General features: G+C 40.0%; 1 protein-coding gene across 2 annotated transcripts in view; it reads left to right on the top strand.

Moving 5' to 3' along the window:
- Nucleotides 1–2,701: 2,701 nt before the first annotated feature.
- The window catches only part of FSTL5 (follistatin like 5), a 568,085-nt gene continuing 564,023 nt past the window's right edge, over nucleotides 2,702–6,763 (top strand). For both annotated transcript variants that reach the window (XM_034772507.1, XM_034772508.1), the window contains exon 1: nucleotides 2,702–3,075. The gene's annotated coding sequence lies outside the window, so the exon portion shown is untranslated. The remainder of the gene's footprint in view (nucleotides 3,076–6,763) is intronic.

Below are 6,763 nucleotides of genomic sequence, written 5' to 3'. Positions count from 1 at the left end.
TGGGATCTATTACTTTCTTAAAATAATTAAGAAGTGTGGGTTAATTTACCCACAAAACATTTTGCTTTATGGCCTACTTTTCTGGAATACACAATGAAAAACGGTAAACATCATCTGTCCAGTGGAAGATGCAAAGCTCAGGTTTTCAAAATAAGTGTGTTTAATTAGCAACAAATATTGCCATGATAACTGATGCAAGAAGGGGGAAAATAACATAGTATATGTACTACAAATACAAAAAAGAATTCTAATTAAATGGAAGTTTGCAAAATTGATGTCACAGCAGGTGTCCAAAAAAGAGAAGACAACAGGAACAAGATTAGAGAAATATAATTCATTATACAGTAGAAATGCTGGATGATCTTTCTAATTTGTGTCTCTCATTCTCTTGTGTACACATTTAGTATCCAAATTAAAAGGCTTAAGTGGACATGAGATTTACAGATTAGAAGATTTTTCTACTGCCTTCAGTTGCTACTTTTGGTGGTCTTTTAAATCAGATGCCCTACTAACTCATAGTATAAATAAGGAATATTGTATTTTTTTCAGAACTTACATGATCTAGTAGACTTTGGTTTGGTTTTTTTTTTTTCATATTATACATGCTAGTGTTGATTTATTCCTAACTATCTATATCGTCTCCATATGTGCTATGTGGGGCCCTGACTTTGCTGTCATGTACATAAATTCAACTTTTCCTGATTTTAGAGCAGAAGTCGTTTGGGTTAGATCTTCACCTGTGCCAGAGTAGCCCTGGGGTAGCTGAGTGGCTAGGAGTCAAAGCTGCCTGGACATTTCAAAGTTGCTCTACATTGTGCTCCAGAAAGAGGAGATTCAACAATACAATAGTGCTCAACAATCTCTCCTATTCTGTAAGTCACAAGAGGGCTGGAGTAGAGCCAGCTTTGCTGGCCCTCTGGGGATGATCCAGAATCCTCTGGAAGTCAGTTAAGCTTGCTTTCATGACCCCATTGCACAATCAGAACACATCAAGGGGAATATATCAAGCCTGAGGATATGGCTCTTTGCATGTACTACATGTATAGCTAATGGGACTAGTATCATGAGTAAAGATGAATCTTTACAGTATTATGCCTAACTGTGTGTAGGTAAACAGCCTTACCACTTTCCCAATAACAAACACAATCATACTGTGACATTACATTTTTCTATTTAAAATAGTTGATTTCTTAAAGCTAAATTTTGTTTACCTAGTTCCATGCTATATCAGAATGTACTGAAACATGAATAATTTAGAATGATCAAATATTTGTGGTTAATGTGTACTGTTATATGTGTTGATTCTACATATAGCAACAAGGATAATTCACTAATTTGGCATGCTACCATAGATCACTGCAGCTGACCTGAGTCTGTCTCACCCTAGTCATGGATGATGTAAAGATAGTTTAATACTTTAATCTGGAACATGTATTAACCATAAAGGCCAGAACTATGTAACCTGTAATTTCAACATCAGTAACCCTTTCAAGAGAAGAGGTTCATATTTTATTAATTTTCTACCATAAATTTAAAAAGTAATACATCAGATTGTTCTAGGGGGGAGAGAAGAAATTAAACATATTTCAGCGAATCTCTCGATTGGATATATTTATCTTTGCACAAGTCCCTTATCTCTATGAAATTATTGCTAATGTTTTAGGTATTCTATTGCTGTCAATTTCTTTTTCTGCCCCTTTCAAAGGGGCTACCTTTCTTTTACAAGAGCTGAGTATCATAAGTGCGCCGGTCCTGCTCTTCAGGCCTGTTTTTCCTTGTGTACTAACTTAAAAAAAAATACCCCATCTGTGAATGCTGCCTGAGCGACCAGTATCCTGATTTTAGTGAAAAGCTTCACCTCAGAACTGGGCCCCTAAAATATGATAGAGCAGGGATTACTGCTACAGGCTGTGCAATGCTTCTAGCATACTTGATCTTTCAGTTAACCAATTGACCTATTCCATCTAATAAAAATTGCATAACCTCCATTCCACCTTTAGACTGGAAGCAGGCTCTGAGTTCAAGATAGGAACTATTTGATATTTTGGGGGTGATTGCACTCTTCTCCCAAACAGACAATGGAAACTCTCTCCCCCCGCCCCAAAAAAAAAAAAAAAAAACAGTGCAGACGATCCGGGGCGGGGGTGGCTGTTTTTAAATCCCAATGGGGGGGGGGGGGGGGGTCAAACTGCATCAGTGCAGTTAGAGGTAGGTGCTAGTTCGTTACTAGGGGTCCAAAATAAGGGAATGGGGCTTAAATTCCTGTTTCTCATCCCCTTCAGGAAATCCAAGAAGTTCTCAGCACTTGCACACGCCGGAGGCAATGAGACGTGCTTAGGAAACCAGGCTCCTGCAGCTCTGTGCGGCGGCTGATCCCTGGGTCCTGGGAGTACTAAGACGACCATCCGACTGTGAACAGAAGGAGCAGCCTGCTCAGCGGCGGCAGCTCGTGGGCTGGGAGCTCTGCAGCGGGAGAGCCGTGGCTGGGCGGTTATCCCCTGGCAGTCCCCGCTACGGCCGGCTGCTCCTGCTGAGCTGCCCGCGGCTGCCCCCTCCTCGGCTTCCATGCAAATGAGGGAAGAGCCGGGGCTGACGTGCGGGCTGGGGAGGGGGAGGCGGGACACGCCGGGGCTGAGTGGCAGCGCCGAGGAGAGAGGAGGCGGGGGAGCCAGGCGGGTTCAGTGCCTGAGACAAACTAGAGTCTAGAGGGGCTGGTGCTGTCCACGGCGCTGCTGGTGCTGAACCCGGGATCCCGCGCAAGCTCCACTCCTCGCCCGCCCCAAAGGCCATACCGCCCCCACCCCTTTCACTTCACCCCCCACCCACCTAGGAGCAACTTGGCAAAGGAGCTGATCGCCCCTGGAAGAGATTCCCCCGGCTCTGCTGCTCCTGGGCGCCCTGCTAGACCGGTTCCTGGGGATTGCTTCCGAGTTTTACCCGAACTGTTGGCTCTCATTCTCTCCATTGCGTGATCCCAATTTGGGCTTGTGGTGAAAAGAAATATTTCTGTATGCACCATTCTTGCAAAAGGACACAACGTTTTCTCCTGGGGGACTTTTGTGACTGTTAGACCAGGTAAGGAGGAAGCTCTGTTTGAATGGAAATGCATGTCTAATTGTTGGAGAGGGGGACTGGCCAAAAGAAGAAAAAAAGTGCAAAGTTGTGAGCTTGTTAGCTCCTGAGGTCAGTGCAAAGGAAACACTTGGGAAAGATTTCAGCAGCTTTCAGCATCAAAATGGGCTCTGCAAACAAGAGACGAATGCAGAATGGGAAGTTGGGGGTTATTTTTGTTGAGAAGTTTCTATAGCCCTGGTGGTTGGGTTTATCATAAGCAAATAATTCCCAGTTTTAAAGGGGGGGTATTATATTTTTGATGGATTTTAATTAACCTTCATTGAAGAAGATACTCCACATAACTTTCGGGTTTGGGGGCGAGTAAATCTCTAATCTATTTCGCCTGGGGGCGAGTGGTATGTAAGGTCAGGCTGAGAACTAGTGAGCAAAGTAGGAATTAGAGAGGATTTGCAAAAGAAATGCCTGATGTTTGCCCTGGCGTCTGTATGTGTGGCTAAGAAGAGGAGTGATGCCTTAGGGTAGTTGATAAAAATAACAACGAACTTGTGAAATTGAAATCTTTCTGAGGGTCCTCGCCTCTTCCCCAAGGTGGATAGGGATGCTCATTTGAAAGTTGTGGGTTGGTTGTTCCGGTATTGACTGGTGAATATCAGGCCTTCCTCTGGACTAGAAGTAGATGTAAATGTGGAGCTCTGATTTAATAGTACAGTATTAGATTGTATTATAGGGCTGCTGCTGTTTGGTAATTGAATGGCACTGGGAAGCGTGGGCAGATGAAATGTCATTGTTTGAGCAGCGTTTAACCTTTGGCGTGCTTAGCAGAGTGCTCTGCTCCATTTAAGGGTTTGCTATTGAAGATGCGTTGCTTGGTTCTCTGCATACCCAGGACGCTGAGAATGTAACGAGAGGAGCAGGGATTTGTGTGTGTTGAGAGCTAAACGCTGATTCCAAAATGAATGGACTGGTTTGTAGCCAGTGAGGTGACTGAGCGGAATAGGGAGACAAATTAAATCTCCATCCTGCATTTTGTGACGTTATTTATTACTTTGGCCAACGCAATGAATTGTCCTTAGACTCAAAATCTAAAACTCTTGTGCTGCATCCCGTATTTGTAATGTACAAGTAGCCTTAATAGGTATAAGAATTAGATAACTTTTCTGCTTCTAGAATGAAGCAGATAAATGGAGATTATGTGCCACGTTATTACAGCAACATTTTTTCTTTACAATTTATTTAAAGTTGAAGTGTGATTTTAGTGAATATTTATCAGCTACAATATAAGTTAGGCTACTTGGCAGCACTGCAGGCATGGTGAAATGTAAAGTTAAAAGCTGATAAATTCATGCAAAAGTAAATGTTCTAATTACATTTAAGTAGTATTGAACCCTAGTTATTGAGCTGCAAGAAATGCCCTTTTCCCCTCACTACTTATAAAGCAGCTCTCCTTTCTTCCTACCTCCAAAGAAAAGGGGCTGGGAGTTTATATACAGCATTCAAATAGACTGTTAACCTTCATGAGCCTACAGTTAGAAAAGGTCTGTATCTCCTTTAACATATGTGAATATTTGTTTATAAATATATTCAGGTTTTTTATAAACTAAAACATGTTAATCCTTGATTTTTGTCCCTGCCTCCTTTTTAGTGTGCAATTTCAGGAAGTTTGCTTTCAAAGACTGATTACATTATTGTTTTGAAAACTATATTTTGAAACATGTTACATGAACAATTCAGTGAAAATTTAAAAAAAATAAAGTACACAACCACATTTTGTAATGTTGATATATACATACAAAGGGCCTGAGCCTTGTTCACTTGAGTAGTCCCTACTCACACATAGGTAGTCATGTTAACATTAGTGTTACTGCTTGCAAGATTAAGGACTCCTCACATGAGAGAGAGTGTGCAGAATTGAACTCTCTGACATCAGTCGTGTTACTAGGGTTAATTATATGATAAATGATGTACTTAGAATTTACAACATGTAAATTCTTTTTGTACCTCTTGTAAACCTTTATATGTGCCTGTGTGGTTTACACTATGCTGCTTTCTTTTAGAGCCATGAATCACAGGTTTAAAAATAACAGAGATTTTACCTATTGGGCAGAGACTTTCCAAGTAGTAAAATGGTATTGCTATCTTCAAACAGACATTTTAAACATATAATCTAAGAGTAATTCAGACACGGTGGCCCATGAATATTTCTTTTGTTCAGTTTGTGTGATTAGGAAACAGTCATTTTTCATCCTTGCATGCTCGCGCGCTCTCTCTCTCTCTATATATATATACACACACACACACACACATAACACACTGATAACAATAGGATTTGTTAGCGCAAAGTTCCAAAAACTCTAAATTACAAAATTATTTCTTGATAGCCCATGAAAACTATACTTACACAGTCAAATCACTGGTATATTGAATTCTCAAACTAACACAACTTCACACAACATTGTTGCATATTTTAGGTCCTTACCAAAAATCATTATTCAGTCAAACCCGCCCATTTACTAAGGGCCGCAGTGTGAGCCTTGCCAACAGTGACCAAGTATGTGAATGTATTTGCAAATGCATGTACAAGGATTATATCAATTTAAATAAAAAGCATTCCAGTAGTTCTTAGCATGCCTTTGTTTGTGGGCCATGCAGTTATTTTGCTGAGTTAAACAATGGCAACAAAAAGTTATTGTTCAGGTTTCAAGTGAATGTTGTCTGTGTTACTGTTTGAAAGATTTTCTCAGTTGTGATCTAATTATATTGAACTGTCATTCTGCACTTTTCTTTGTGCTTGTCTAGCCTTTAATATTTCTTTAAAAGATAGATATTTCACCCATCTAGGTTAAGACCCATTAACAAATACAAAAAATCATAAACTTCCATCTGCAATAACCAGTATTCTAAATTTCTATACAAAGTAAAAGATGTAAATTTTCCATTAATTTCCCTAGCTTCTACTGACAGCAATGCTACACTTCAAGTCCTGTCATTGTTTCCATGATAACACCCATCCTTAAAAAAATCAAATTCATACCTGAAACACAGGGGGACAACTCCATTATGTTCAGTTGCACCCAGTTGCAGCAATTCTGAGTTTAGCCTAAAGGGCTTAAATTAAAGGGTTCACAGCCTAGATGTAAAAATTGGCTTTGAGCAAAAAAATTCAATTTTCAGTTCACAATATTACACCATTATTGCCAGATGTTGCAGTGATCTCAGAACAGAACATGATGTAGCTCTCAAAGGGTAACTTATGGGTCATGTCTTAACTTTGATATTTTTATTTTTTTAGATTAAACTAGACAACCTTTTTTATTTACTATAACTTGTTCCATTATATTATGTAATGCTAAAGCAAAATGGATGGCTTAGTGAATTCATTTGCTCTTCTAATTTGCAGCCATTTCAAAGTGGGGAATTGTAATGATATTCTAGTTTGATGCAATAGGGTTGTTGTTTTTCTTCCTGACAGGCAGAAAAGACAATCCGCTCTCTTGTGTATTTCACTAAAAGGGCCATAAGTTGCAGCTTTCATTAAACACATTATACTGGGTAATAAAGACCAGGTTTCAGAGGTGCAGGGCATCCAGAGCACCCTTTGATTTCAGTGATTGTTGTGGGTGTCCAACAACTCTGAACATTATGCTGAGCAAAGATCTAACTCTGTTGGTAATATCGAACAACTATTAAG

The sequence above is a fragment of the Trachemys scripta genome, chromosome 5, assembly GCF_013100865.1.
Source record: "Trachemys scripta elegans isolate TJP31775 chromosome 5, CAS_Tse_1.0, whole genome shotgun sequence".
Taxonomy (NCBI): Eukaryota; Metazoa; Chordata; order Testudines; family Emydidae; genus Trachemys; species Trachemys scripta.
The sequence above is the reverse complement of the archived record's forward strand: the minus strand, read 5'-3'. Positions and strand labels throughout refer to the sequence as shown.